Raw genomic sequence first — 26487 nt, forward strand, 5'->3', positions numbered from 1 at the left:
TATGCTTTATTTTTATTTTATAATATTTTTTCCATTTTATTGTTTCATATGCTTTATTTTTATTTTCCATTTTTTCCATTTTAATGTTTTATATGCTTTATTTTTTTTAAATATTTTTTTCCATTTTAATGTTTTATATGCTTTATTTTTATTTTATATTTTTTTCCATGTTGTTGTTTTATATGCTTTATTTGTATTTTATATTTTTTTTCCATTTTATGTTTGATATGCTTTATTTTTATTTTATCATGTCTGATATGCTTTATTTTTATTTTATCATGTTTGATAGGCTTTATTTTTATTTTATCATGTCTGATATACTTTATTTGTATTTTATCATGATTGATATGCTTTATTTTTATTTTATCATGTTTGATATGCGTTATTTTTATTTTATCATGTCTGATATGCTTTATTTTTATTTTATCATGTTTGATATGCTTTATTTTTATTTTATCATGTTTGATATGCTTTATTTTTATTTTATCGTGTTTGATATGCTTTATTTTAATTTTATCATGTCTGACATGCTTTATTTTTATTTTATCGTGTTTGATATGCTTTATTTTTATTTTATCATGTTTGATATGCGTTATTTTTATTTTATCATGTCTGATATGCTTTATTTTTATTTTATCATGTTTGATATGCTTTATTTTTATTTTATCATGTTTGATATGCTTTATTTTTATTTTATCATGTTTGATATGCTTTATTTTAATTTTATCATGTCTGACATGCTTTATTTTTATTTTATCGTGTTTGATATGCTTTATTTTTATTTTATCATGTTTGATATGCTTTATTTTTATTTCATCATGTCGGGTATGCTTTATTTTTATTTTATCATGTCTGATATGCTTTATTTTTATTTTATCATGTTTGATATGCTTTATTTTTATTTTATCATGTTGGATATGCTTTATTATTGTTTTATCATGTGTGACATGCTTTATTTTTATTTTATCATGTCTGATATGCTTTATTTGTATTTTATCATGTCTGATATGCTTTATTTTTATTTTATCATGTTTGATATGCTTTATTTTTATTTTATCATGTTTGATATGCTTTATTTTTATTTTATCATGTTTGATATGCTTTATTTTTATTTTATCATGTTTGATATGCTTTATTTTTATTTTATCATGTTTGATATGCTTTATTTAAATTTGATCATGTTTGATATGCTTTATTTTTATTTTATCATGTCTGATATGCTTTATTTTTATTTTATCATGTTTGATATGCTTTATTTTTATTTTTTCATGTATGATATGCTTTATTTTTATTTTATTATGTCTGATATGCTTTATTTTTATTTTATCATGTCTGATATGCTTTATTTTTATTTTATCATGTTTGATATGCTTTATTTTTATTTTATCATGTTTGATATGCTTTATTTTTATTTTATTATATCTGATATGCTTTATTTTTATTTTATCATGTTTGATATGCTTTATTTTTATTTTATCATGTCTGATATACTTTATTTGTATTTTATTATGTCTGATATGCTTTATTTTTATTTTATCATTTTTGATATGCTTTATTTTTATTTTATCATGTTTGATATGCTTTATTTTTATTTTATCATTTTTGATATGCTTTATTTTTATTTTATCATGTTTGATATGCTTTATTTTTATTTTATCATGTTTGATATGCTTTATTTTTATTTTATCGTGTTTGATATGCTTTATTTTCATTTTATCATGTCTGACATGCTTTATTTGTATTTTATCGTGTTTGATATGCTTTATTTTTATTTTATAATGTTTGATATGCTTTATTTTTATTTAATCATGTTTGATATGCTTTATTTTTATTTTATCATGTTTGATATGCTTTATTTTTATTTTATCATGTTTGATATGCTTTATTTTTATTTTATCATGTTTGATATGCGTTATTTTTATTTGATCATGTCTGATATGCTTTATTTTCATTTTATCATGTCTGGTATGCTTTATTTTTATTTTATCATGTTTGATATGCTTTATTTTTATTTTATCATGTTTGATATGCTTTATTTTTATTTTATCATGTTTGATATGCTTTATTTTTATTTTATCATGTTGGATATGCTTTATTTTTGTTTTATCATGTTTGATATGCTTTATTTTTATTTTATCATGTCTGATATGCTTTATTTTTATTTTATCATGTCTGATATGCTTTATTTTTATTTTATCATGTTTGATATGCTTTATTTTTATTTTATCATGTTTGATATGCTTTATTTTTATTTTATCATGTTTGATATGCTTCATTTTTATTTTATCATGTTTGATATGCTTTATTTTTATTTTATCGTGTTTGATATGCTTTATTTTCATTTTATCCTGTTTGATATGCTTTATTTTTATTTTATCATGTTTGATATGCTTTATTTTTATTTTATTATGTTTGATATGCTTTATTTTTATTTAATCATGTCTGATATGCTTTATTTTTATTTTATCATGTTTGATATGCTTTATTTTTATTTTATCATGTTCGATATGGTTTATTTTTATTTGATTATATCTGATATGCTTTATTTTTATTGTATCATGTTTGATATGCTTTATTTTTATTTTATCATGTTTGATATGCTTTATTTTTATTTTATCAGGTCTGATATGCTTTATTTTTATTTTATCATGTTTGATATGCTTTATTTTTATTTTATCATGTTTGATATGCTTTATTTTTATTTCATCATGTTTGATATGCTTTATTTTTATTTTATCATGTCTGATATGCTTTATTTTTATTTTATCATGTTTGATATGCTTTATTTTTATTTTATTATGTTGGATATGCTTTATTTTTGTTTTATCATGTTTGATATGCTTTATTTTTATTTTATCATGTTTGATATGCTTTATTTTTATTTTATCATGTTTGATATGCTTTATTTTTATTTTATCATGTTTGATATGCTTTATTTTTATTTTATCATGTTTGATATGCTTTATTTTTATTTTATCATGTCTGATATGCTTTATTTTTATTTTATCCTGTTTGATATGCTTTATTTTTATTTTATCATGTTTGATATGCTTTATTTTTATTTTATTATGTCTGATATGCTTTATTTTTATTTTATCATGTCTGATATGCTTGATTTTTATTTTATCATGTTTGATATGCTTTATTTTTATTTTATCATGTTTGATATGCTTTATTTTTATTTTATCGTGTTTGATATGCTTTATTTTCATTTTATCATGTCTGACATGCTTTATTTGTATTTTATCGTGTTTGATATGCTTTATTTTTATTTTATAATGTTTGATATGCTTTATTTTTATTTAATCATGTTTGATATGCTTTATTTTTATTTTATCATGTTTGATATGCTTTATTTTTATTTTATGATGTTTGATATGCTTTATTTTTATTTTATCATGTTTGATATGCTTTATTTTTATTTTATCATGTTTGATATGCGTTATTTTTATTTGATCATGTCTGATATGCTTTATTTTCATTTGATCATGTCTGGTATGCTTTATTTTCATTTTATCATGTCTGGTATGCTTTATTTTTATTTTATCATGTTTGATATGCTTTATTTTTATTTTATCATGTTTGATATGCTTTATTTTTATTTCATCATGTCTGGTATGCTTTATTTTTATTTTATCATGTCTGATATGCTTTATTTTTATTTTATCATGTTTGATATGCTTTATTTTTATTTTATCATGTTGGATATGCTTTATTTTTGTTTTATCATGTTTGATATGCTTTATTTTTATTTTATCATGTCTGATATGCTTTATTTTTATTTTATCATGTCTGATATGCTTTATTTTTATTTTATCATGTTCGATATGCTTTATTTTTATTTTATCATGTTTGATATGCTTTATTTTTATTTTATCATGTTTGATATGCTTTATTTTTATTTTATCATGTTTGATATGCTTTATTTTTATTTTATCGTGTTTGATATGCTTTATTTTCATTTTATCCTGTTTGATATGCTTTATTTTTATTTTATCATGTTTGATATGCTTTATTTTTATTTTATTATGTTTGATATGCTTTATTTTTATTTAATCATGTCTGATATGCTTGATTTTAATTTTATCATGTTTGATATGCTTTATTTTTATTTTATCATCATCGATATGGTTTATTTTTATTTGATTATATCTGATATGCTTTATTTTTATTGTATCATGTTTGATATGCTTTATTTTTATTTTATCATGTTTGATATGCTTTATTTTTATTTTATCATGTCTGATATGCTTTATTTTTATTTTATCATGTTTGATATGCTTTATTTTTATTTTATCATGTTTGATATGCTTTATTTTTATTTCATCATGTTTGATATGCTTTATTTTTATTTTATCATGTCTGATATGCTTGATTTTTATTTTATCATGTTTGATATGCTTTATTTTTATTTTAATATGTTGGATATGCTTTATTTTTGTTTTATCATGTTTGATATGCTTTATTTTTATTTTATCATGTTTGATATGCTTTATTTTTATTTTATCATGTCTGATATGCTTTATTTTTATTTTATCCTGTTTGATATGCTTTATTTTTATTGTATCATGTTTGATATGCTTTATTTTTATTTTATCATGTTTGATATGCTTTATTTTTATTTTATCATGTCTGATATGCTTTATTTTTATTTTATCATGTTTGATATGCTTTATTTTAATTTTATCATGTTTGATATGCTTTATTTTTATTTCATCATGTTTGATATGCTTTATTTTTATTTTATCATGTCTGATATGCTTTATTTTTATTTTATCATGTTTGATATGCTTTATTTTTATTTTATCATGTCTGATATGTTTATTTTTATTTTATCATGTTTGATATGCTTTATTTTTTTTTATCATGTTTGATATGCTTTATTTTTATTTCATCATGTTTGATATGCTTTATTTTTATTTTATCATGTTTGATATGCTATTTTTTTATTTTATCATGTCTGATATGCTTTATTTTTATTTTATCATGTTTGATATGCTTTATTTTTATTTTATCATGTTTGATATGCTTTATTTTTATTTCATCATGTTTGATATGCTTTATTTTTATTTTATCATGTCTGATATGCTTGATTTTTATTTTATCATGTTTGATATGCTTTATTTTTATTTTATTATGTTGGATATGCTTTATTTTTGTTTTATCATGTTTGATATGCTTTATTTTTATTTTATCATGTTTGATATGCTTTATTTTTATTTTATCATGTTTGATATGCTTTATTTTTATTTTATCATGTTTGATATGCTTTATTTTTATTTTATCATGTTTGATATGCTTTATTTTTATTTTATCATGTCTGATATGCTTTATTTTTATTTTATCCTGTTTGATATGCTTTATTTTTATTGTATACTGTTTGATATGCTTTATTTTTATTTTATCATGTTTGATATGCTTTATTTTTATTTTATCATGTCTGATATGCTTTATTTTTATTTTATCATGTTTGATATGCTTTATTTTTATTTTATCATGTTTGATATGCTTTATTTTTATTTCATCATGTTTGATATGCTTTATTTTTATTTTATCATGTCTGATATGCTTTATTTTTATTTTATCATGTTTGATATGCTTTATTTTTATTTTATTATGTTGGATATGCTTTATTTTTGTTTTATCATGTTTGATATGCTTTATTTTTATTTTATCATGTCTGATATGCTTGATTTTTATTTTATCATGTTTGATATGCTTTATTTTTATTTTATCATGTTTGATATGCTTTATTTTTATTTTATCGTGTTTGATATGCTTTATTTTCATTTTATCATGTCTGACATGCTTTATTTGTATTTTATCGTGTTTGATATGCTTTATTTTTATTTTATAATGTTTGATATGCTTTATTTTTATTTAATCATGTTTGATATGCTTTATTTTTATTTTATCATGTTTGATATGCTTTATTTTTATTTTATGATGTTTGATATGCTTTATTTTTATTTTATTATGTTTGATATGCGTTATTTTTATTTGATCATGTCTGATATGCTTTATTTTCATTTTATCATGTCTGGTATGCTTTATTTTTATTTTATCATGTTTGATATGCTTTATTTTTATTTAATCATGTTTGATATGCTTTATTTTTATTTTATCATGTTTGATATGCTTTATTTTTATTTTATCATGTTTGATATGCTTTATTTTTATTTTATCATGTTTGATATGCGTTATTTTTATTTGATCATGTCTGATATGCTTTATTTTCATTTTATCATGTCTGGTATGCTTTATTTTTATTTTATCATGTTTGATATGCTTTATTTTTATTTTATCATGTTTGATATGCTTTATTTTTATTTTATCATGTTTGATATGCTTTATTTTTATTTCATCATGTCTGGTATGCTTTATTTTTATTTTATCATGTCTGATATGCTTTATTTTTATTTTATCATGTTTGATATGCTTTATTTTTATTTTATCATGTTGGATATGCTTTATTTTTGTTTTATCATGTTTGATATGCTTTATTTTTATTTTATCATGTTTGATATGCTTTATTTTTATTTTATCATGTCTGATATGCTTTATTTTTATTTTATCATGTCTGGTATGCTTTATTTTTATTTTATCATGTCTGATATGCTTTATTTTTATTTTATCATGTTTGATATGCTTTATTTTTATTTTATCATGTTTGATATGCTTTATTTTTATTTTATCATGTCTGATATGCTTTATTTTTATGTTATCATGTCTGATATGCTTTATGTTAATTTTATCATGTTTGATATGCTTTATTTTTATTTTATCATGTTTGATATGCTTTATTTTTATTTTATCATGTTTGATATGCTTTATTTTTATTTTATCATGTTTGATATGCTTTATTTTTATTTTATCATGTTTGATATGCTTTATTTTTATTTTATTATTTTTGATATGCTTTACTTTTATTTTATCATGTCTGATATGCTTTATTTTTATTTTATCATGTTTGATATGCTTTATTTTTATTTTATCATGTTTGATATGCTTTATTTTTATTTTATCATGTTTGATATGCTTTATTTTTATTTTATTATGTCTGATATGCTTTATTTTTATTTTATCATGTTTGATATGCTTTATTTTTATTTTATCATGTTTGATATGCTTTATTTTTATTTTATCATGTTTGATATGCTTTATTTTTATTTTATCATGTTTGATATGCTTTATTTTTATTTTAGTATATCTGATATGCTTTATTTTTATTTTATCATGTCTGATATGCTTTATTTTTATTTTATCATGTTTGATATGCTTTATTTTTATTTTATCATTTTTGATATTCTTTATTTTTATTTTATCATGTCTGGTATGCTTTATTTTTATTTTATCATGTCTGATATGTTGGTTTTTTATTTTATCATGTCTGGTATGCTTTATTTTTATTTTATCATGTTTGATATGCTTTATTTTATTTTATCATGTCTGATATGCTTTATTTTTATTTTATCATGTTTGATATGCTTTATTTTTATTTTATCATGTTTGATATGCTTTATTTTTATTTTATCATGTCTGATAGGCTTTATTTTTATTTTATCATGTCTGGTATGCTTTATTTTTATTTTATCATGTTTGATATGCTTTATTTTTATTTTATCATATTTGATATGCTTTATTTTTATTTTATCATGTTTGATATGCTTTATTTTTTTATCATGTCTGATATAATTTATTTTTATTTTATCATGTTTGATATGCTTTTTTTTATTTTATCATGTTTGATATGCTTTATTTTTATTTTATCATGTCTGGTATACTTTATTTTTATTTTATCATGTCTGATATGCTTTATTTTTATTTTATCATGTTTGATATGCTTTATTTTTATTTTATTATGTTGGATATGCTTTATTTTTATTTTATCATGTCTGATATGCTTTATTTTCATTTTTTAATGTTTGATATGCTTTATTTTTATTTTATCATGTTTGATATGCTTTATTTTTATTTTATCATGTCTGATATACTTTATTTGTATTTTATCATGATCGATATGCTTTATTTTTATTTTATCATGTTTGATATGCTTTATTTTTATTTTATCATGTTTGATATGCTTTATTTCTATTTTATCATGTTTGATATGCTTTATTTTTATTTTATCATGTTTGATATGCTTTATTTTTATTTAATCATGTTTGATATGCTTTATTTTTATTTTATCATGTCTGATATAATTTATTTTTATTTTATCATGTTTGATATGCTTTATTGTTATTTTATCATGTTTGATATGCTTTATTTTTATTTTATCATGTTTGATATGCTTTATTTTTATTTTATCATGTCTGGTATGCTTTATTTTTATTTTATCATGTTTGATATGCTTTATTTTTATTTTATCATGTTTGATATGCTTTATTTTTATTTTATCATGTTTGATATGCTTTATTTTTATTTTATCATGTTTGATATGCTTTATTTTTATTTTATCATGTTTGATATGCTTTATTTTTATTTTATCATGTCTGATATGCTTTATTTTTATTTTATTATATCTGATATGCTATATTTTTATTTTATAATGTCTGATATGCTTTATGTTTATTTGATCATTTCTGATATAATTTATTTTTATTTTATCATGTTTGATATGCTTTATTTTTATTTTATCATGTTTGATATGCTTTATTTTTATTTTATCATGTTTGATATGCTTTATTTTTATTTTATCATGTCTGGTATGCTTTATTTTTATTTTATCATGTCTGATATGCTTTATTTTTATTTTATCATGTCTGGTATGCTTTATTTTTATTTTATCATGTCTGATATGCTTTATTTTTATTTTATCATGTTTGATATGCTTTATTTTTATTTTATCATGTTTGATATGCTTTGTCTTTATTTTATCATGTTTGATATGCTTTATTTTCATTTTATCATGTTTGATATGCTATATTTTTATTTTATCATCTCTGATATGCTTTATTTTTATTTTATCATGTTTGATATGCTTTATTTTTATTTTATCATGTCTGATATGCTTTATTTTTATTTTATCATGTTTGATATGCTTTATTTTTATTTTATCATGTTTGATATGCTTTATTTTTATTTTATCATGTCTGATATGCTTTATTTTTATTTTATCATGTCTGGTATGCTTTATTTTTATTTTATCATGTCTGATATGCTTTATTTTTATTTTATCATGTTTGATATGCTTTATTTTTATTTTATCATGTTTGATATGCTTTATTTTTATTTTATCATGTCTGATATGCTTTATTTTTATGTTATCATGTCTGATATGCTTTATGTTAATTTTATCATGTTTGATATGCTTTATTTTTATTTTATCATGTTTGATATGCTTTATTTTTATTTTATCATGTTTGATATGCTTTATTTTTATTTTATCATGTTTGATATGCTTTATTTTTATTTTATCATGTTTGATATGCTTTATTTTTATTTTATCATGTTTGATATGCTTTATTTTTATTTTATTATTTTTGATATGCTTTACTTTTATTTTATCATGTCTGATATGCTTTATTTTTATTTTATCATGTTTGATATGCTTTATTTTTATTTTATCATGTTTGATATGCTTTATTTTTATTTTATCATGTTTGATATGCTTTATTTTTATTTTATTATGTCTGATATGCTTTATTTTTATTTTATCATGTTTGATATGCTTTATTTTTATTTTATCATGTTTGATATGCTTTATTTTTATTTTATCATGTTTGATATGCTTTATTTTTATTTTATCATGTTTGATATGCTTTATTTTTATTTTAGTATATCTGATATGCTTTATTTTTATTTTATCATGTCTGATATGCTTTATTTTTATTTTATCATGTTTGATATGCTTTATTTTTATTTTATCATTTTTGATATTCTTTATTTTTATTTTATCATGTCTGGTATGCTTTATTTTTATTTTATCATGTCTGATATGTTGGTTTTTTATTTTATCATGTCTGGTATGCTTTATTTTTATTTTATCATGTTTGATATGCTTTATTTTTAGTTTATCATGTTTGATATGCTTTATTTTTATTTTATCATGTTTGATATGCTTTATTTTTATTTTATCATGTTTGATATGCTTTATTTTATTTTATCATGTCTGATATGCTTTATATTTATTTTATCATCGCTGATATGCTTTATTTTTATTTTATCATGTTTGATATGCTTTATTTTATTTTATCATGTCTGATATGCTTTATTTTTTTTTTCATGTTTGATATGCTTTATTTTTATTTTATCATGTTTGATATGCTTTATTTTTATTTTATCATGTCTGATAGGCTTTATTTTTATTTTATCATGTCTGGTATGCTTTATTTTTATTTTATCATGTTTGATATGCTTTATTTTTATTTTATCATATTTGATATGCTTTATTTTTATTTTATCATGTTTGATATGCTTTATTTTTTTATCATGTCTGATATAATTTATTTTTATTTTATCATGTTTGATATGCTTTTTTTTATTTTATCATGTTTGATATGCTTTATTTTTATTTTATCATGTCTGGTATACTTTATTTTTATTTTATCATGTCTGATATGCTTTATTTTTATTTTATCATGTTTGATATGCTTTATTTTTATTTTATTATGTTGGATATGCTTTATTTTTATTTTATCATGTCTGATATGCTTTATTTTTATTTTTTAATGTTTGATATGCTTTATTTTTATTTTATCATGTTTGATATGCTTTATTTTTATTTTATCATGTCTGATATACTTTATTTGTATTTTATCATGATCGATATGCTTTATTTTTATTTTATCATGTTTGATATGCTTTATTTTTATTTTATCATGTTTGATATGCTTTATTTCTATTTTATCATGTTTGATATGCTTTATTTTTATTTTATCATGTTTGATATTCTTTATTTTTATTTAATCATGTTTGATATGCTTTATTTTTATTTTATCATGTCTGATATAATTTATTTTTATTTTATCATGTTTGATATGCTTTATTGTTATTTTATCATGTTTGATATGCTTTATTTTTATTTTATCATGTTTGATATGCTTTATTTTTATTTTATCATGTCTGGTATGCTTTATTTTTATTTTATCATGTTTGATATGCTTTATTTTTATTTTATCATGTTTGATATGCTTTATTTTTATTTTATCATGTTTGATATGCTTTATTTTTATTTTATCATGTTTGATATGCTTTATTTTTATTTTATCATGTTTGATATGCTTTATTTTTATTTTATCATGTCTGATATGCTTTATTTTTATTTTATTATATCTGATATGCTATATTTTTATTTTATAATGTCTGATATGCTTTATGTTTATTTGATCATTTCTGATATAATTTATTTTTATTTTATCATGTTTGATATGCTTTATTTTTATTTTATCATGTTTGATATGCTTTATTTTTATTTTATCATGTTTGATATGCTTTATTTTTATTTTATCATGTCTGGTATGCTTTATTTTTATTTTATCATGTCTGATATGCTTTATTTTTATTTTATCATGTCTGGTATGCTTTATTTTTATTTTATCATGTCTGATATGCTTTATTTTTATTTTATCATGTTTGATATGCTTTATTTTTATTTTATCATGTTTGATATGCTTTGTTTTTATTTTATCATGTTTGATATGCTTTATTTTCATTTTATCATGTTTGATATGCTATATTTTTATTTTATCATCTCTGATATGCTTTATTTTTATTTTATCATGTTTGATATGCTTTATTTTTATTTTATCATGTCTGATATGCTTTATTTTTATTTTATCATGTTTGATATGCTTTATTTTTATTTTATCATGTTTGATATGCTTTATTTTTATTTTATCATGTCTGATATGCTTTATTTTTATTTTATCATGTCTGGTATGCTTTATTTTTATTTTATCATGTCTGATATGCTTTATTTTTATTTTATCATGTTTGATATGCTTTATTTTTATTTTATCATGTTTGATATGCTTTATTTTTATTTTATCATGTCTGATATGCTTTATTTTTATGTTATCATGTCTGATATGCTTTATGTTAATTTTATCATGTTTGATATGCTTTATTTTTATTTTATCATGTTTGATATGCTTTATTTTTATTTTATCATGTTTGATATGCTTTATTTTTATTTTATCATGTTTGATATGCTTTATTTTTATTTTATCATGTTTGATATGCTTTATTTTCATTTTATTATTTTTGATATGCTTTACTTTTATTTTATCATGTCTGATATGCTTTATTTTTATTTTATCATGTTTGATATGCTTTATTTTTATTTTATCATGTTTGATATGCTTTATTTTTATGTTATCATGTTTGATATGCTTTATTTTTATTTTATTATGTCTGATATGCTTTATTTTTATTTTATCATGTTTGATATGCTTTATTTTTATTTTATCATGTTTGATATGCTTTATTTTTATTTTATCATGTTTGATATGCTTTATTTTTATTTTATCATGTTTGATATGCTTTATTTTTATTTTAGTATATCTGATATGCTTTATTTTTATTTTATCATGTCTGATATGCTTTATTTTTATTTTATCATGTTTGATATGCTTTATTTTTATTTTATCATTTTTGATATTCTTTATTTTTATTTTATCATGTCTGGTATGCTTTATTTTTATTTTATCATGTCTGATATGTTGGTTTTTTATTTTATCATGTCTGGTATGCTTTATTTTTATTTTATCATGTTTGATATGCTTTATTTTTATTTTATCATGTTTGATATGCTTTATTTTTATTTTATCATGTTTGATATGCTTTATTTTTATTTTATCATGTTTGATATGCTTTATTTTATTTTATCGTGTCTGATATGCTTTATATTTATTTTATCATCGCTGATATGCTTTATTTTTATTTTATCATGTTTGATATGCTTTATTTTATTTTATCATGTCTGATATGCTTTATTTTTTTTTTCATGTTTGATATGCTTTATTTTTATTTTATCATGTTTGATATGCTTTATTTTTATTTTATCATGTCTGATAGGCTTTATTTTTATTTTATCATGTCTGGTATGCTTTATTTTTATTTTATCATGTTTGATATGCTTTATTTTTATTTTATCATATTTGATATGCTTTATTTTTATTTTATCATGTTTGATATGCTTTATTTTTTTATCATGTCTGATATAATTTATTTTTATTTTATCATGTTTGATATGCTTTTTTTTATTTTATCATGTTTGATATGCTTTATTTTTATTTTATCATGTCTGGTATACTTTATTTTTATTTTATCATGTCTGATATGCTTTATTTTTATTTTATCATGTTTGATATGCTTTATTTTTATTTTATCATGTTTGATATGCTTTATGTTTATTTGATCATTTCTGATATAATTTATTTTTATTTTATCATGTTTGATATGCTTTATGTTTATTTGATCATTTCTGATATAATTTATTTTTATTTTATCATGTTTGATATGCTTTATTTTTATTTTATCATGTTTGATATGCTTTATTTTTATTTTATCATGTCTGGTATGCTTTATTTTCATTTTATCATATTTGATATGCTATATTTTTATTTTATCATCTCTGATATGCTTTATTTTTATTTTATCATGTTTGATATGCTTTATTTTTATTTTATCATGTCTGATATGCTTTATTTTTATTTTATCATGTTTGATATGCTTTATTTTTATTTTATCATGTTTGATATGCTTTATTTTTATTTTATCATGTCTGATATGCTTTATTTTTATTTTATCATGTCTGGTATGCTTTATTTTTATTTTATCATGTCTGATATGCTTTATTTTTATTTTATCATGTTTGATATGCTTTATTTTTATTTTATCATGTTTGATATGCTTTATTTTTATTTTATCATGTCTGATATGCTTTATTTTTATGTTATCATGTCTGATATGCTTTATGTTAATTTTATCATGTTTGATATGCTTTATTTTTATTTTATCATGTTTGATATGCTTTATTTTTATTTTATCATGTTTGATATGCTTTAATTTTATTTTATCATGTTTGATATGCTTTATTTTTATTTTATCATGTTTGATATGCTTTATTTTTATTTTATTATTTTTGATATGCTTTACTGTTATTTTATCATGTCTGATATGCTTTATTTTTATTTTATCATGTTTGATATGCTTTATTTTTATTTTATCATGTTTGATATGCTTTATTTTTATTTTATCATGTTTGATATGCTTTATTTTTATTTTATTATGTCTGATATGCTTTATTTTTATTTTATCATGTTTGATATGCTTTATTTTTATTTTATCATGTTTGATATGCTTTATTTTTATTTTATCATTTTTGATATTCTTTATTTTTATTTTATCATGTCTGGTATGCTTTATTTGTATTTTATCATGTCTGATATGTTGGTTTTTTATTTTATCATGTCTGGTATGCTTTATTTTTATTTTATCATGTTTGATATGCTTTATTTTTAGTTTATCATGTTTGATATGCTTTATTTTTATTTTATCATGTTTGATATGCTTTATTTTTATTTTATCATGTTTGATATGCTTTATTTTATTTTATCATGTCTGATATGCTTTATATTTATTTTATCATCGCTGATATGCTTTATTTTTATTTTATCATGTTTGATATGCTTTATTTTATTTTATCATGTCTGATATGCTTTATTTTTTTTTTTCATGTTTGATATGCTTTATTTTTATTTTATCATGTTTGATATGCTTTATTTTTATTTTATCATGTCTGATAGGCTTTATTTTTATTTTATCATGTCTGGTATGCTTTATTTTTATTTTATCATGTTTGATATGCTTTATTTTTATTTTATCATATTTGATATGCTTTATTTTTATTTTATCATGTTTGATATGCTTTATTTTTTTATCATGTCTGATATAATTTATTTTTATTTTATCATGTTTGATATGCTTTTTTTATTTTATCATGTTTGATATGCTTTATTTTTATTTTATCATGTCTGGTATACTTTATTTTTATTTTATCATGTCTGATATGCTTTATTTTTATTTTATCATGTTTGATATGCTTTATTTTTATTTTATCATGTTTGATATGCTTTATTTTTATTTTATCATGTCTGATATGCTTTATTTTTATTTTTTAATGTTTGATATGCTTTATTTTTATTTTATCATGTTTGATATGCTTTATTTTTATTTTATCATGTCTGATATACTTTATTTGTATTTTATCATGATCGATATGCTTTATTTTTATTTTATCATGTTTGATATGCTTTATTTTTATTTTATCATGTTTGATATGCTTTATTTCTATTTTATCATGTTTGATATGCTTTATTTTTATTTTATCATGTTTGATATGCTTTATTTTTATTTAATCATGTTTGATATGCTTTATTTTTATTTTATCATGTCTGATATAATTTATTTTTATTTTATCATGTTTGATATGCTTTATTGTTATTTTATCATGTTTGATATGCTTTATTTTTATTTTATCATGTTTGATATGCTTTATTTTTATTTTATCATGTCTGGTATGCTTTATTTTTATTTTATCATGTTTGATATGCTTTATTTTTATTTTATCATGTTTGATATGCTTTATTTTTATTTTATCATGTTTGATATGCTTTATTTTTATTTTATCATGTTTGATATGCTTTATTTTTATTTTATCATGTTTGATATGCTTTATTTTTATTTTATCATGTCTGATATGCTTTATTTTTATTTTATTATATCTGATATGCTATATTTTTATTTTATCATGTCTGATATGCTTTATGTTTATTTAGTCATTTCTGATATAATTTATTTTTATTTTATCATGTTTGATATGCTTTATTTTTATTTTATCATGTTTGATATGCTTTATTTTTATTTTATCATGTCTGGTATGCTTTATTTTCATTTTATCATGTTTGATATGCTATATTTTTATTTTATCATCTCTGATATGCTTTATTTTTATTTTATCATGTTTGATATGCTTTATTTTTATTTTATCATGTCTGATATGCTTTATTTTTATTTTATCATGTTTGATATGCTTTATTTTTATTTTATCATGTTTGATATGCTTTATTTTTATTTTATCATGTCTGATATGCTTTATTTTTATTTTATCATGTCTGGTATGCTTTATTTTTATTTTATCATGTCTGATATGCTTTATTTTTATTATATCATGTTTGATATGCTTTATTTTTATTTTATCATGTTTGATATGCTTTATTTTTATTTTATCATGTCTGATATGCTTTATTTTTATGTTATCATGTCTGATATGCTTTATGTTAATTTTATCATGTTTGATATGCTTTATTTTTATTTTATCATGTTTGATATGCTTTATTTTTATTTTATCATGTTTGATATGCTTTATTTTTATTTTATCATGTTTGATATGCTTTATTTTTATTTTATCATGTTTGATATGCTTTATTTTTATTTTATTATTTTTGAGATGCTTTACTGTTATTTTATCATGTCTGATATGCTTTATTTTTATTTTATCATGTTTGATATGCTTTATTTTTATTTTATCATGTTTGATATGCTTTATTTTTATTTTATCATGTTTGATATGCTTTATTTTTATTTTATTATTTCTGATATGCTTTATTTTTATTTTATCATGTTTGATATGCTTTATTTTTATTTTATCATGTTTGATATGCTTTATTTTTATTTTATCATTTTTGATATTCTTTATTTTTATTTTATCATGTCTGGTATGCTTTATTTTTATTTTATCATGTCTGATATGTTGGTTTTTTATTTTATCATGTCTGGTATGCTTTATTTTTATTTTATCATGTTTGATATGCTTTATTTTTAGTTTATCATGTTTGATATGCTTTATTTTTATTTTATCATGTTTGATATGCTTTATTTTTATTTTATCATGTTTGATATGCTTTATTTTATTTTATCATGTCTGATATGCTTTATTTTTTTTTTTCATGTTTGATATGCTTTATTTTTATTTTATCATGTTTGATATGCTTTATTTTTATTTTATCATGTCTGATAGGCTTTATTTTTATTTTATCATGTCTGGTATGCTTTATTTTTATTTTATCATGTCTGATATGCTTTATTTTTATTTTATCATGTTTGATATGCTTTATTTTTATTTTATCATGTTTGATATGCTTTATCTTTATTTTATCATGTTTGATATGCTTTATTTTTATTTTATCATGTTTGATATGCTTTATTTTTATTTTATCATGTTTGATATGCTTTATTTTTATTTTATCATGTTTTATATGCTTTATTTTTATTTTATCATGTTTGATATGCTTTATTTTTATTTTATTATTTTTGATATGCTTTACTTTTATTTTATCATGTCTGATATGCTTTATTTTTATTTTATCATGTTTGATATGCTTTATTTTTATTTTATCATGTTTGATATGCTTTATTTTAGTTTTATTATGTCTGATATGCTTTATTTTTATTTTATCATGTTTGATATGCTTTATTTTTATTTTATCATATTTGATATGCTTTATTTTTATTTTATCATGTTTGATATGCTTTATTTTTTTATCATGTCTGATATAATTTATTTTTATTTTATCATGTTTGATATGCTTTTTTTTATTTTATCATGTTTGATATGCTTTATTTTTATTTTATCATGTCTGGTATACTTTATTTTTATTTTATCATGTCTGATATACTTTATTTTTATTTTATCATGTTTGATATGCTTTATTTTTATTTTATCATGTTTGATATGCTTTATTTTTATTTTATCATGTTTGATATGCTTTATTTTTATTTTATCATGTTTGATATGCTTTATTTTTATTTTATCATGTCTGATATACTTTATTTGTATTTTATCATGATCGATATGCTTTATTTTTTTTTATCATGTTTGATATGCTTTATTTTTATTTTATTATGTTTGATATGCTTTATTTTTATTTAATCATGTTTGATATGCTTTATTTTTATTTTATCATGTCTGATATAATTTATTTTTATTTTATCATGTTTGATATGCTTTATTTTTATTTTATCATGTTTGATATGCTTTATTTTTATTTTATCATGTTTGATATGCTTTATTTTTATTTTATCATGTTTGATATGCTTTATTTTTATTTTATCATGTTTGGTATGCTTTATTTTTATTTTATCATGTCTGATATGCTTTATTTTTATTTCATCATGTTTGATATGCTTTATTTTTATTTTATCATGTTTGATATGCTTTATATTTATTTTATCATGTTTGATATGCTTTATTTTTATTTTATCATGTCTGGTATGCTTTATTTTTATTTTATCATGTCTGATATGCTTTATTTTTATTTCATCATGTTTGATATGCTTTATTTTTATTTTATCATGTTTGATATGCTTTATATTTATTTTATCATCTCTGATATGCTTTATTTTTATTTTATCATGTTTGATATACTTTATTTTTATTTTATCATGTCTGATATGCTTTATTTTTATTTTATCATGTTTGATATGCTTTATTTTATTTTATCATGTTTGATATGCTTTATTTTTATTTTATCATGTCTGATATGCTTTATTTTTATTTTTTCATGTTTGATATGCTTTATTTTTATTTTATCATGTTTGATATGCTTTATTTTTATTTTATCATGTCTGATATACTTTATTTGTATTTTATCATGATCGATATGCTTTATTTTTATTTTATCATGTTTGATATGCTTTATTTTTATTTTATCATGTCTGATATGCTTTATTTTTATTTTTTAATGTTTGATATGCTTTATTTTTATTTTATCATGTTTGATATGCTTTATTTTTATTTTATCATGTCTGATAGGCTTTATTTTTGTTTTATCATGTCTGGTATGCTTTATTTTTATTTTATCATGTCTGATATGCTTTATTTTTATTTTATCATGTTTTATATGCTTTATTTTTATTTTATCATGTTTGATATGCTTTATCTTAATTTTATCATGTTTGATATGCTTTATTTTTATTTTATCATGTTTGATATGCTTTATTTTTATTTTATCATGTTTGATATGCTTTATTTTTATTTTATCATGTTTGATATGCTTTATTTTTATTTTATCATGTCTGCTATAATTTATTTTTATTTTATCATGTTTGATATGCTTTATTGTTATTTTATCATGTTTGATATGCTTTATTTTTATTTTATTATGTTTGATATGCTTTATATTTATTTTATCATCTCTGATATGCTTTATTTTTATTTTATCATGTTTGATATACTTTATTTTTATTTTATCATGTCTGATATGCTTTATTTTTATTTTATCATGTTTGATATGCTTTATTTATATATTTTATTTTATTATATGTCTGATATTTATTTTTATTTTATCATGTTTTATATGCTTTGTTTTTATTTTATCATATTTGATATGCTTTATTTTTATTTTATCATGTTTGATATGCTTTATTTTTTTTTTATCATGTTTGATATGCTTTATTTTTATTTTATCATGGTCGATATGCTTTATTTTTATTTTATCATGTTTGATATGCTTTATTTTTATTTTATCATGTTTGATATGCTTTATTTCTATTTTATCATGTTTGATATGCTTTATTTTTATTTTATCATGTTTGATATGCTTTATTTTTATTTAATCATGTTTGATATGCTTTATTTTTATTTTATCATGTTTGATATGCTTTATTTTTATTTTATCATGTTTGATATGCTTTATTGTTATTTTATCATGTTTGATATGCTTTATTTTTATTTTATCATGTTTGATATGCTTTATTTTTATTTTATCATGTCTGGTATGCTTTATTTTTATTTTATCATGTTTGATATGCTTTATTTTTATTTTATCATGTTTGATATGCTTTATTTTTATTTTATCATGTTTGATATGCTTTATTTTTATTTTATCATGTTTGATATGCTTTATTTTTATTTTATCATGTTTGATATGCTTTATTTTTATTTTATCATGTCTGATATGCTTTATTTTTATTTTATTATATCTGATATGCTATATTTTTATTTTATCATGTCTGATATGCTTTATGTTTATTTGATCATTTCTGATATAATTTATTTTTATTTTATCATGTTTGATATGCTTTATTTTTATTTTATCATGTTTGATATGCTTTATTTTTATTTTATCATGTCTGGTATGCTTTATTTTCATTTTATCATGTTTGATATGCTATATTTTTATTTTATCATCTCTGATATGCTTTATTTTTATTTTATCATGTTTGATATGCTTTATTTTTATTTTATCATGTCTGATATGCTTTATTTTTATTTTATCATGTTTGATATGCTTTATTTTTATTTTATCATGTTTGATATGCTTTATTTTTATTTTATCATGTCTGGTATGCTTTATTTTTATTTTATCATGTCTGATATGCTTTATTTTTATTTTATCATGTTTGATATGCTTTATTTTTATTTTATCATGTTTGATATGCTTTATTTTTATTTTATCATGTCTGATATGCTTTATTTTTATGTTATCATGTCTGATATGCTTTATGTTAATTTTATCATGTTTGATATGCTTTATTTTTATTTTATCATGTTTGATATGCTTTATTTTTATTTTATCATGTTTGATATGCTTTATTTTTATTTTATCATGTTTGATATGCTTTATTTTTATTTTATTATGTCTGATATGCTTTATTTTTATTTTATCATGTTTGATATGCTTTATTTTTATTTTATCATGTTTGATATGCTTTATTTTTATTTTATCATGTTTGATATGCTTTATTTTTATTTTATCATTTTTGATATTCTTTATTTTTATTTTATCATGTCTGGTATGCTTTATTTTTATTTTATCATGTCTGATATGTTGGTTTTTTATTTTATCATGTCTGGTATGCTTTATTTTTATTTTATCATGTTTGATATGCTTTATTTTTAGTTTATCATGTTTGATATGCTTTATTTTTATTTTATCATGTTTGATATGCTTTATTTTTATTTTATCATGTTTGATATGCTTTATTTTATTTTATCATGTCTGATATGCTTTATTTTTTTTTTTCATGTTTGATATGCTTTATTTTTATTTTATCATGTTTGATATGCTTTATTTTTATTTTATCATGTCTGATAGGCTTTATTTTTATTTTATCATGTCTGGTATGCTTTATTTTTATTTTATCATGTCTGATATGCTTTATTTTTATTTTATCATGTTTGATATGCTTTATTTTTATTTTATCATGTTTGATATGCTTTATCTTTATTTTATCATGTTTGATATGCTTTATTTTTATTTTATCATGTTTGATATGCTTTATTTTTATTTTATCATGTTTGATATGCTTTATTTTTATTTTATCATGTTTGATATGCTTTATTTTTATTTTATCATGTTTGATATGCTTTATTTTTATTTTATTATTTTTGATATGCTTTACTTTTATTTTATCATGTCTGATATGCTTTATTTTTATTTTATCATGTTTGATATGCTTTATTTTTATTTTATCATGTTTGATATGCTTTATTTTAGTTTTATTATGTCTGATATGCTTTATTTTTATTTTATCATGTTTGATATGCTTTATTTTTATTTTATCATATTTGATATGCTTTATTTTTATTTTATCATGTTTGATATGCTTTATTTTTTTATCATGTCTGATATAATTTATTTTTATTTTATCATGTTTGATATGCTTTTTTTTATTTTATCATGTTTGATATGCTTTATTTTTATTTTATCATGTCTGGTATACTTTATTTTTATTTTATCATGTCTGATATACTTTATTTTTATTTTATCATGTTTGATATGCTTTATTTTTATTTTATCATGTTTGATATGCTTTATTTTTATTTTATCATGTTTGATATGCTTTATTTTTATTTTATCATGTTTGATATGCTTTATTTTTATTTTATCATGTCTGATATACTTTATTGGTATTTTATCATGATCGATATGCTTTATTTTTTTTTATCATGTTTGATATGCTTTATTTTTATTTTATTATGTTTGATATGCTTTATTTCTTTTTTATCATGTTTGATATGCTTTCTTTTTATTTTATCATGTTTGATATGCTTTATTTTTATTTAATCATGTTTGATATGCTTTATTTTTATTTTATCATGTCTGATATAATTTATTTTTATTTTATCATGTTTGATATGCTTGATTTTTATTTTATCATGTTTGATATGCTTTATTTTTATTTTATCATGTTTGATATGCTTTATTTTTATTTTATCATGTTTGATATGCTTTATTTTTATTTTATCATGTCTGGTATGCTTTATTTTTATTTTCCCATGTCTGATATGTTGGTTTTTTATTTTATCATGTCTGGTATGCTTTATTTTTATTTTATCATGTTTGATATGCTTTATTTTTAGTTTATCATGTTTGATATGCTTTATTTTTATTTTATCATGTTTGATATGCTTTATTTTTATTTTATCATGTTTGATATGCTTTATTTTATTTTATCATGTCTGATATGCTTTATTTTTTTTTTTTCATGTTTGATATGCTTTATTTTTATTTTATCATGTTTGATATGCTTTATTTCTATTTTATCATGTCTGATAGGCTTTATTTTTATTTTATCATGTCTGGTATGCTTTATTTTTATTTTATCATGTCTGATATGCTTTATTTTTATTTTATCATGTTTGATATGCTTTATTTTTATTTTATCATGTTTGATATGCTTTATCTTTATTTTATCATGTTTGATATGCTTTATTTTTATTTTATCATGTTTGATATGCTTTATTTTTATTTTATCATGTTTGATATGCTTTATTTTTATTTTATCATGTTTGATATGCTTTATTTTTATTTTATCATGTTTGATATGCTTTATTTTTATTTTATTATTTTTGATATGCTTTACTTTTATTTTATCATGTCTGATATGCTTTATTTTTATTTTATCATGTTTGATATGCTTTATTTTTATTTTATCATGTTTGATATGCTTTATTTTAGTTTTATTATGTCTGATATGCTTTATTTTTATTTTATCATGTTTGATATGCTTTATTTTTATTTTATCATATTTGATATGCTTTATTTTTATTTTATCATGTTTGATATGCTTTATTTTTTTATCATGTCTGATATAATTTATTTTATTTTATCATGTTTGATATGCTTTTTTTTATTTTATCATGTTTGATATGCTTTATTTTTATTTTATCATGTCTGGTATACTTTATTTTTATTTTATCATGTCTGATATACTTTATTTTTATTTTATCATGTTTGATATGCTTTATTTTTATTTTATCATGTTTGATATGCTTTATTTTTATTTTATCATGTTTGATATGCTTTATTTTTATTTTATCATGTTTGATATGCTTTATTTTTATTTTATCATGTCTGATATACTTTATTTGTATTTTATCATGATCGATATGCTTTATTTTTTTTTTATCATGTTTGATATGCTTTATTTTTATTTTATTATGTTTGATATGCTTTATTTCTTTTTTATCATGTTTGATATGCTTTATTTTTATTTTATCATGTTTGATATGCTTTATTTTTATTTAATCATGTTTGATATGCTTTATTTTTATTTTATCATGTCTGATATAATTTATTTTTATTTTATCATGTTTGATATGCTTGATTTTTATTTTATCATGTTTGATATGCTTTATTTTTATTTTATCATGTTTGATATGCTTTATTTTTATTTTATCATGTTTGATATGCTTTATTTTTATTTTATCATGTTTGATATGCTTTATTTTTATTTTATCATGTCTGATATGCTTTATTTTTATTTTATAATGTTTGATATGCTTTATTTTTATTTTATCATGTCTGGTATGCTTTATTTTTATTTTATCATGTCTGATATGCTTTATTTTTATTTCATCATGTTTGATATGCTTTATTTTTATTTTATCATGTTTGATATGCTTTATATTTATTTTATCATGTTTGATATGCTTTATTTTTATTTTATCATGTCTGATATACTTTATTTGTATTTTATCATGATCGATATGCTTTATTTTTATTTTATCATGTTTGATATGCTTTATTTTTATTTTATCATGTCTGATATGCTTTATTTTTATTTTTTCATGTTTGATATGCTTTATTTTTATTTTATCATGTTTGATATGCTTTATTTTTATTTTATCATGTCTGATAGGCTTTATTTTTGTTTTATCATGTCTGGTATGCTTTATTTTTATTTTATCATGTCTGATATGCTTTATTTTTATTTTATCATGTTTGATATGCTTTATTTTTATTTTATCATGTTTGATATGCTTTATCTTTATTTTATCATGTTTGATATGCTTTATTTTTATTTTATCATGTTTGATATGCTTTATTTTTATTTTATCATGTTTGATATGCTTTATTTTTATTTTATCATGTTTGATATGCTTTATTTTTATTTTATCATGTCTGCTATAATTTATTTTTATTTTATCATGTTTGATATGCTTTATTGTTATTTTATCATGTTTGATATGCTTTATTTTTATTTTATTATGTTTGATATGCTTTATATTTATTTTATCATCTCTGATATGCTTTATTTTTATTTTATCATGTTTGATATACTTTATTTTTATTTTATCATGTCTGATATGCTTTATTTTTATTTTATCATGTTTGATATGCTTTATTTATATATTTTATTTTATTATATGTCTGATATTTATTTTTATTTTATCATGTTTGATATGCTTTGTTTTTATTTTATCATATTTGATATGCTTTATTTTTATTTTATCATGTTTGATATGCTTTATTTTTATTTTATCATGTTTGATATGCTTTATTTTTATTTTATCATGGTCGATATGCTTTATATTTATTTTATCATGTTTGATATGCTTTATTTTTATTTTATCATGTTTGAGATGCTTTATTTCTATTTTATCATGTTTGATATGCTTTATTTTTATTTTATCATGTTTGATATGCTTTATTTTTATTTAATCATGTTTGATATGCTTTATTTTTATTTTATCATGTCTGATATAATTTATTTTTATTTTATCATGTTTGATATGCTTTATTGTTATTTTATCATGTTTGATATGCTTTATTTTTATTTTATCATGTTTGATATGCTTTATTTTTATTTTATCATGTCTGGTATGCTTTATTTTTATTTTATCATGTTTGATATGCTTTATTTTTATTTTATCATGTTTGATATGCTTTATTTTTATTTTATCATGTTTGATATGCTTTATTTTTATTTTATCATGTTTGATATGCTTTATTTTTATTTTATCATGTTTGATATGCTTTATTTTTATTTTATCATGTCTGATATGCTTTATTTTTATTTTATTATATCTGATATGCTATATTTTTATTTTATCATGTCTGATATGCTTTATGTTTATTTGATCATTTCTGATATAATTTATTTTTATTTTATCATGTTTGATATGCTTTATTTTTATTTTATCATGTTTGATATGCTTTATTTTTATTTTATCATGTCTGGTATGCTTTATTTTCATTTTATCATGTTTGATATGCTATATTTTTATTTTATCATCTCTGATATGCTTTATTTTTATTTTATCATGTTTGATATGCTTTATTTTTATTTTATCATGTCTGATATGCTTTATTTTTATTTTATCATGTTTGATATGCTTTATTTTTATTTTATCATGTTTGATATGCTTTATTTTTATTTTATCATGTCTGATATGCTTTATTTTTATGTTATCATGTCTGATATGCTTTATGTTAATTTTATCATGTTTGATATGCTTTATTTTTATTTTATCATGTTTGATATGCTTTATTTTTATTTTATCATGTTTGATATGCTTTTTTTTTATTTTATCATGTTTGATATGCTTTATTTTTATTTTATCATGTTTGATATGCTTTATTTTTATTTTATTATTTTTGATATGCTTTACTTTTATTTTATCATGTCTGATATGCTTTATTTTTATTTTATCATGTTTGATATGCTTTATTTTTATTTTATCATGTTTGATATGCTTTATTTTTATTTTATCATGTTTGATATGCTTTATTTTTATTTTATTATGTCTGATATGCTTTATTTTTATTTTATCATGTTTGATATGCTTTATTTTTATTTTATCATGTTTGATATGCTTTATTTTTATTTTATCATTTTTGATATTCTTTATTTTTATTTTATCATGTCTGGTATGCTTTATTTTTATTTTATCATGTCTGATATGTTGGTTTTTTATTTTATCATGTCTGGTATGCTTTAGTTTTATTTTATCATGTCTGGTATGCTTTAGTTTTATTTTATCATGTTTGATATGCTTTATTTTTATTTTATCATGTCTGATAGGCTTTATTTTTATTTTATCATGTCTGGTATGCTTTATTTTTATTTTATCATGTCTGATATGCTTTATTTTTATTTTATCATGATTGATATGCTTTATTTTTATTTTATCATGTTTGATATGCTTTATCTTTATTTTATCATGTTTGATATGCTTTATTTTTATTTTAT

The sequence above is a fragment of the Euprymna scolopes genome, chromosome 38 (assembly GCF_053919585.1).
Source record: "Euprymna scolopes isolate OS-2025 chromosome 38, ASM5391958v1, whole genome shotgun sequence".
NCBI lineage: Eukaryota > Metazoa > Mollusca > Cephalopoda > Sepiida > Sepiolidae > Euprymna > Euprymna scolopes.